Raw genomic sequence first — 9098 nt, 5'->3', positions numbered from 1 at the left:
CAGTGCAGCATATCCCGAGTGACCGACGATCCCTGCACAGAGCGGACGTCTGGCGTGGCCCTGACCGACGACGTTTGTGCTGCATTGTGGGGAGCCCGGTCACCTGTTCCGGCGGTGCTCATATCGTGAACTTGGCCTGCAGGGTTTTTCTTCCGATGCGCCAAGACCCCGATTTGGCCAACGGCCCCCTGCGATTGAAGAGTACGCGACGCAGCAACCCCTGTGGTCCATGGCGCGCGCCGTCATTCCGATCACCGTCCCCTCGCCGGTCATCATTTTCACCAAATCCGCAAAACTTTTCGCGAGCGACAGCGGACCGCTCGCCCAGTCCTCGCCGGGAAAACTGAAGACAGCGACCTCCGGGGGCGTGGTCACTGGATATCGATGCTGTAAGGACCCCCTGACGACGCCGACATCCGATGATAGAGCTTTGTCGACGTCGACAACAGCAGCTAAACTAAAGCAGCGATTCTCACTCGACATAGCCGTGCTTCTCGACGGTCACAGCATTAGCGCGTTGGTGGACACAGGAGCTGAGTTTTCAATTATTAGCGGCAAATTGGCAGCGCTTCTGAAGAAAGTTACGACTCCCTGCTCTGGCGTGCAGATCCGGACGGCGGGGGGGGGGGGCCATATCATTACTCCACTTGGACAGTGCAAGGCTAGGGTCCAGATCACCGACTCGACGTTCATAGTTTGCTGCCTGGTGCTCCGCAACTGTTCTTGTGACCTGATTTCCTCCGTGAGAATGGTGCCATTATCGGCCTGCGAAACAGAACGGTTACGTTTTCTACAGCGAAAGCCGACGACGCCTCCGGCGTTCGCCAAAGCAGCTTCGCCCTTGGTATTTGCACTGAGACTGTTTTGATCCCGCCGCGCGCCAGTGTTTTTGCAAGCGTTGAATGCGATGATGGGCTACGTGATGGACCTGCAGTCGCCGAGGGCAACCTTTCCCTGCGGTTGACACACGGCATTTGCTCGGCCCGAAGCCTTGTCCACATCCATAACGGTCGGTCGGAGCTCCTAATTACTAATTTTACGAACGAAACACGTCGCCTTTTCCGAGCTACTACTATCGCGTGGGCTGACCAATTCGCCGACGTTACTGAGTGCTTTGCGTCCGAGGCCATGGTACATCCGGACACGTGCCTGGATCGCATCGATATTAGCTCCGGGCTCTCAGCGACTCAACAGCTCGACCTACGTGCCCTCCTGCTCCAATACAGAACCTGCTTCGCATCCTCCTCGAAAGTGCGGCAGACGGCGATCACGAAGCATCGAATGATCACTTCCGATGACGCTCGCCCCATAAGACAGCAGCCGTACCGCATTTCCCCGAAGGAACGCGGTTCAAACGTAGGTAAAGGAGATGCTTACAGACGGCATTATTCAGCCTTCTAAGAGCCCGTGGTCGTCGCCTGTTGTTCTGGTAAAGAAGATGAATGGGACACAGTGTTTTCGCATTGATTACCGTAAGCTGAACGCCGTAACAAAAAAGGACGTTTATCCGCTTCCTCCCATCGACGACTCACTAGACAGACTTCGCCGCGCCAAGTATTTCGTCGATCGACCTAAAGAGCGGATATTGGCAGGTTGAGATTGATGAACGAGACCGCGAAAAAACTGCTTTCATCACAACCGACGGCCTAATGAATTTAAGGAGTTGGCCTTCGGCCTTTGCTCAGCGCCGGCGACGTTTCAGCGCATGATGGACACTGTCCTGGCTGGCCTCAAATGGCAAACCTGTCTAGTTTACTTAGATGATATGGTGGCGTTTTCAGTAACCTTCGACCAGCACCTTGAACGCCTTCGGACTGTGCTGGATGCCCTGCGATCGGCCGACTTGACCTTTAAACCTGAGAAGTGCCACTTTGGTAACAAAGAGCTCAAGTTTCTCGGCCATGTTATGAGCGCCGACGGTGTAAGACCCGATCCTGTGAAAACTTCCGCTGTAGCCGTCTTTCCCCGTCCAGCAGCGGCACCGACGAGCGAGCAGCATCTCAAGCCACATCTTCAATCAATCAATCAATCAACTTTTTATTCAGCATTTATTCATTGTGATCTTGCAGATACAGAGCTGCATTGACTGTTCGGGCACATGCGCATCGCTGGTGATCAAGAACGACGCCTATCAGCCTGGAAGCTGCCTTCCTACGCCGCTAAGACCAACACCGAGCGCTGACATCGACGGAAGGCTACAAATACAGCGAGACTGGACTGGCCGATCGCATTGGCAGCAGCGGCACCGACGAGCGAGCAGCATCTCAAGCCACATCTTCATTGTGATCTTGCAGATACAGAGCTGCATTGACTGTTCGGGCACATGCGCATCGCTGGTGATCAAGAACGACGCCTATCACCCTGGAAGCTGCCTTCCTACGCCGCTAAGACCAACACCGAGCGCTGACATCGACGGAAGGCTACAAATACAGCGAGACTGGACTGGCCGATCGCATTGGCAGCAGCGGCACCGACGAGCGAGCAGCATCTCAAGCCACATCTTCATTGTGATCTTGCAGGTTAGTGGAAGTCAGGTCCACATATCAATGTTTTAGGTATCATTTCAATCGCTGCTGCTGCTGCCAAGGTGTGACGTTTTGTGACAATGCCCCCACATTTGCAGTGCTCTGTGTGTTCCGTAGATTGCACTTCGTCAGGTGGCACTATTGACTGCAGTGAGTGTGGTCACAGATACCACACTGGGAAATGCGCCGGAATTACCGATGCTGCGCTCTAAACAAAGGGAGATGAATACCGTAAAGCCTGGCGCTGCATCTTCTGTAGGCGCTCGAAAGCACGCACGCCGGCTACGCAGGATGCAAAACTCGCCAGTGATGATAGCGTGGATCTGAGGATCTGGATGATGGCAATTAGTGATAAGCTTGACCAGCTGCTGCCTCTTAAAGAAACGATTGACGGTATCGAAGACTCATTGCAGCTGTTAAGCGACCAGTACGATGATTTGCTTTCACGCACAGAGCGGAACGAGCGCGAGGTGAAAGAACTAAGGAAGAGTGTGGAAAAGGTCTAAACACAGAATGATGATGTCGCTCAACTGAAAGATGACATTGATGACCTTGAATGGAGGAGCCGCCGCCTCAACCTAGAATTTCATGGTGTCCAAGAAACTGATAAAGAAAACCTGTTGGATAAGATAAATGCACTGACTGCCCAAATTAAACTTCCTACACTCTCAGAGAATGATGTAGTGGCAGTTCACCGTCTGCCAGCAAAAAAGGATAAGATCCCAGGCATAATTTGTCGTTTCGCAAAGCAAGCTGACAGGGACGCGTGGTGGCAAAACAGAAAGAAACTGCAAGAAGCAGACGGAAATATCTTCGTGCTAGAAAACCTAACGAAAAGAACCCGTGCACTGTTGTTCGAAGCTAAGAACTGGGCAAAAGTTAAGAAATACAAATACGTGTGGCATAGCAATGGCCGAATTCTGGTACGAAAGGCTGATGGACTGAATGCCGAATTGGTATCGAGCGTTGGCGACCTGGAGAAGCTTGCCTAAAGGCGGATGACCCATGGATATGGCGTCCTACGTTTTGCCGCACGACTTCCAGAAACACATAGGGAAACCGTTTTTGCAGTCATTCAAATGCTTTCATCTGAACATAAGATCAATCAAATATAAAAAATTATTTCTGGATTTACTTCTTGATGAGCGAAATGAGTCTCTAGATTGTGTATTGCTAACTGAGACTTCGTCAACGGACAGCACCGACGTTTATAGACTTGCTGGGTATGAATCTTGTTACTTAAATCGCTCCTCTGGAAGGGGTGGCGGAATTTGCATTTTGATAAACAAAATGTACGAATATGAACTGCTTGAAAATTTTTCCATCGTTACAGATGATTATGAAATTGTGTCTGTTCTTGTTCACAACAATTTGTTGGTAGTTTGTTACCGTCCTCCACATGGAAAGATGGCGCCTTTCTTTGACTACTTAGAAACGCTGTTCTCCTTTGTTGATATTAATCGTTATAGTATTATATTTGGTGGTGATATTAACATAAATATGATGAATGCTTATTTGCAAACTAACTTTTCTGTTTTGTTGAACACGCATGGTATTAGGAACACTATTGATATGCCGACGAGAGTGACAGAAAGTTCGTCCTCATTAATTGATGTGTTCCTTACTAATATTGACGCATGTAGAATCAAAGCGGGTGTACTTACGTCAGATCTCAGTGATCACTTGCCTATATTTTTGTGCGCCAAAAGTCAGTTCAGCAAAAATAAAGCACGACATACATATTTCGTTCAACATATGACACACTGCAACCTTTGCAAGTTTTATAGCAAAGTTTCAAGCACTTCGTGGTATCAAGTTTTTGGTAGCGAAAATGCGAACGTTGCTTATGACACATTCATGAAAATACTGAAACCAATCTATGAGGAGAGTTTCCCTTTAGTAGCAAGGAAGAACGGTAGAAAAATCCGAAAACCATGGGTTAACGCAGAACTTTCCGCGAGGATTAGAAAAAAGAATAACTTGTACCACCAATTTGTCAAAAGCAAAGACAAAAAATACTACTAGAATTTAAAGCTTTCCGTAATCGTCTAGATAAAGATATAAAAAAAGCCAGACGTGAATATTTAGACAATGTATTTATGCCTGCAGCAGGACAAATGGATGCAGTTTGGCGTAGACTGAACTCGATGCTAAATTACAAGATAGGAACTGAAAAAGTTGTAGATAAAAAGACAAGATGCTGAGTTAACAGGAGAAACCCTCGCGAACGCATTCAACCAACATTTTGTTCAAGGTAACACCGCCATTTGCTCCAATGACCGAGCAAACTTTCCGCGTAATGATAACTCGGTGTTTCTGACTCCAGTAAGTGAAACAGAAACTGCAAGCATAATTCTGAATTTAAGAATTAGCAGTGCCAGAGACGTAGATGGAATTCAGGTAAAACCAATCAAACACGTTGCACATTTTCTTGCTTCATGCTTAATGCATGTACTTAATTTATGCTTTCAGCAGGCCATATTTCCGCCCAAAATGCAGGTCGCTCGAGTAAGCGTGCTATATAAGAAAGGTGACAAAAATGATATGGGAAATTATCGGCCCATATCGATTCTCTCGGTCTTTTCCAAAGTCTTTGAAAAAGCTATTTTAAACCGATTGACAGCATTTCAAGAAAAACACAAATTGCTAGCTAGTAGCCAGTTCGGTTTCCGCAAAGGATTTAGCACTGAACTTGCCCTCTTAATTGACGCAGAAAGAACACATTTTAAGTGGTTTGGAGAAAGGTAAGCTAGTCTTGGGCCTTTACGTTGACTTCTCGAAAGCATTCGACACTATCAGCCACGCAATACTTATTAGGAAGTTAGAACATTATGGCATTCGCGGAAAGGCCGGTGTTCTTATGGAATCTTACCTTAAACATCGTACCCAAATTGTAGCCATTGGTGATTCTTTATCAGATGCACTTCATGTTTCCCAGGGTGTGCCGCAAGGCAGCATTCTGGGCCCCTTTTTGTTCAATTTGTACGTGAACGATGTTTACGGTATCGCTCCATCCGCTACTTTTGTGAATTATGCGGATGATACAAGCGTGTTTTTCACAGGAGAATCAAGTGATCACCTAATAGCTGCAGCAAATGTAGCGCTTGCTAAGCTTGATGAATGGACCCAAAAAATAGCTTGAAGATTAATGCTGATAAAACTAAAGCAGTTTTGTATCATACTAGGAACAAAAACATAGACACACAAAACACAATTACACTACGGTCAACTCCTGTAGAGATTGTGTCTAGTTTTAAAACTCTGGGTGTCATTTTTCAGAACACAATGTCATGGGATGCCCACATAGATTATATTACAAAAAAACTATCACAAATAGTAGGCATTGTTTCGCGAAATCGCCATGCATTCCCTCGCCACATTCTGATGCTGATTTATAATGGTCTTTTCTCCCCTAGACTTAATTATTGTCACTTGGTATGGGCATCGACTACTAAATCTAATATAGACAGAGTGCTCATTCTCCAAAAAAAGTTTTTAAGAGCTGTCGAAAACGTACCTATGCACTTCCACACACATGAATTATTTAAAAAATACAATGTAATTCCAGTAACAAAATCCTATGACTACCGGCTTTCCAAGTTGTTCAAACAAGAAACTAACGTAACAATTGTACTATTCAGAACATAGCTCAGCTAGAAAATAATGTAGATTCATACCAGACGCGTCATTTTGAACCATGGAAGGTTAACACAAGTAGAACTACATGCGGTCTACAAATGCTGCAAAACAAGTTACCCCGATTACTAAACAGTTTGCAAGCTAAAAATATCCAACTCGACAATATAACTTTCAAAGCACTGCGCGATGTTTTCAAAACGAAGTAAAACGAGATTTTGTGTCTATAATATTCCCCCATGAATGTATTAAAAATGTGAGTACGTGTTACACTGAAATGTGGTAACAGTATATATGTTTTAGCGTTTTTCTTGTAATATGCTGTTTTTTCACTTTTTTTTCTTTACATGTTGTGATAAAATATGCTGTGTATAAACTTTTTTTACGACATTCCGCCAACTGCCAATGAAAGGGGGCCTGCGGCCCTGTCAAGCTGGTTTCTGGCAGCTTTTTTCTGCAGGCTTCCTGCATCATGTAATGTGATGTGAATAAACTTCTTCTTCTTCTTCTTCTTCTTCTACTACAAAGAAAGTGCTCAAGCGCTTCTCGGGTTTGTGCGTCTACTACCGCCGTTTCATCGCAGACTTCTCGAACATCGCTGAACCACTGACCCGTTTAACGCGTGAAGATACACTGTTCGTCTGGACTGCCGCGCAACAGGCTGCTTTCACAGAGCTGCGACGACGGCTGCACACTACCCCTGTGCTTGTTCAATTTGATGAGGGGGCTGCTACCGAGATACACACCGACGCTAGCAATATTGGGCTTGGTGCCGTCCTCGTTAAACATCAGGAAGGCGTGGAACGTGTGATTGCGTATGCGAGTCGCACACTCTCGCGGACCGAAATAACTACTCCACCTCAGAAAAGCAGTGCCTCGCTGTCATCTGGGCCACGATGAAATTTCGGCCTTATATCTACGGTCGCCATTTCAAAGTTGTCACAGACGACGAATCCTTGTGCTGGCTGACCAGTCTCCGGGACCCATCAGGCCGCCTAGCACACTGGAGCCTTCGCCTTCAGGAATTTGATTATACAATTGTCTATAAATCCGGACGTAAACACGAAGATGCAGATAAACTCTCACGCGCACCCGTCGAGCAAGCTGATGACTGCACAGAGGATGACAATCATTTCCTAGGCGTGATCAGCAGTTCGGACTTGGTGGCAAGGCAGCGTGCTGACGCTGACCTGCGGCCTGTCATGGATCACCTAGAGGGCCATGCTTCCAACGTACCTCGACCCTTTTCCCGCCACTTGTCCTCTTTTTGCATTTGCAATGGCGTACTCTACAAGAAAACCTCAAGCAACGGTGACCGGACCTACCTTCTAGTGGTGCCATCAGACCTCCGCGACGACATCCTTTCCGCGTGTCACGATGAGCCCACCTCTGTCCACTTGGGATTTGCACGCACGCTCGCTCGAGTGCTTCAGGTCTATTATTGGCCTAAACTTTCAGCGATCATCCACCGCTACGTCAGAGGTTGCCGAGAATGCCAGCGTCGTAAGTCGCCGCCGCTAAAGCCAGCAGGTTTCCTCCATCCAGTTGATCCAGCTAACGCACCTTTTGACCAAGTCGGCATTGATCGCCAGGGCCCGTGTCTGTATCATCTTCTGGCAATAAGTGGATCATAGTTGCGACTGATTATTTGACGCGCTATGCGGAAACTAAGGCGTGGCCGCGCAGTACATCCTCTGAAATCGCGCATTTCTTCATACATCACATCGTTTTACGACACGGCGCCCCGTCTTCCGTAATCACCGATAGGGGCACTGCGTTTACAGCGCAGCTCCTGCACGAGGTGTTCCAGCTGAGACACGCGACCCACCGCAAGACTACTGCATACCACCCGCAGTCAAACGGGCTCACGGAGCGCCTCAACAAAACCTTAGCCGACATGCTCGCAATGTACCTCGACGTAAAGCACAGGACCTGTGAGGAGATCCTCCCATACGTGACGTTTGTCTATAACACGGCGATTCATAAACGACTCGGTTTACGCCGTTTCGCCTCGTCTACGGGCGTGACGTGCAAACAATGCTCGACGCCCATGCTTCCGTGCACCCCTGCCGACCAAGCACTCACGTCAGACGCCGAGGAGTTTACCCAGCACGCAGAGGAAGCCCGGCAACTGGCTCGTATGCACATCCGACGGCAGCAGGCCACGGATGCACAACGCTACAACCAACGACATCGACATATAGAGTACCACCCCGACGACAAAGTGTGGGTATAGACCCCATTACGTGGCCCAGGACTGTCGGAGAAGCTCCTGAGCGGCTACTTTCTACCGTACACAGGGCTGCGCCGCATCACGGATGTGACGTATGAGGTCCTCCCCGATGGCACTCTGCCTAGCTCACGCCGGCGACCTTAGCCTGAGGTCGTGCACGTACTGCGCATGAAGCCTTACTTCACGCAGTAACGGGCGTCACCTCTTCCGAGTTTTCTTTTTATTTGTGCCTGCAGCCGTTGAGCGGCACATGACTGTTTCTTCGTTCGCTTACTTCCTCCCGTTCGCTGAATGTGCTCCCACGTTTTTGCTTTCTTTTTGGGGGGAGGGAGAATAATGCCACCAGGTGTCCCCGGGCGGCGCCTATAGAGGACGAAGAAGTGAGGGACTCACGTGTTCTCGCAGCTGGGAATCTGCTTCTCTGTTTGCGGCCTATGCCTAGCCCTTTTGATTAAGGGCCCATCTGGGACAATATAGGGGTTCGTTATATTTTGCGCATTTCTCTATTGCTTCATTAATATTGTCACTATGTTCTATTGTAGAGTATCCTTTACGAAAGCCTGCCTGGTCATTTGGTTGATTGAAGTGTAAGAGTTTTGTCTTCATTCTATTTGCGATTACTTTAGTAAATTTCTTGTAAGCAACGGACAGTAAGCTGATCGGTCCGTAATCTTCAAGAACTTGTGGAAAACCTGTTTCCCTCC

At 47.7% G+C, this 9098-nt stretch overlaps 2 pseudogenes; both read left to right on the top strand.

Annotated features, from left to right (window-relative positions):
- The first annotated feature begins 349 nt into the window (after positions 1–349).
- On the top strand, positions 350–2555 carry LOC149324337 (uncharacterized; annotated as a pseudogene).
- A 50-nt stretch (positions 2556–2605) lies between these two features.
- LOC149324336 (uncharacterized) lies at positions 2606–3517 on the top strand (annotated as a pseudogene).
- The last annotated feature ends 5581 nt before the right edge of the window (positions 3518–9098 follow it).

The sequence above is a fragment of the Amblyomma mixtum genome, unplaced genomic scaffold (genome assembly GCF_055824585.1).
Source record: "Amblyomma mixtum isolate Tamu unplaced genomic scaffold, ASM5582458v1 scaffold_78, whole genome shotgun sequence".
Classification (NCBI taxonomy): Eukaryota; Metazoa; Arthropoda; class Arachnida; order Ixodida; family Ixodidae; genus Amblyomma; species Amblyomma mixtum.
The sequence above is the reverse complement of the archived record's forward strand: the minus strand, read 5'-3'. Positions and strand labels throughout refer to the sequence as shown.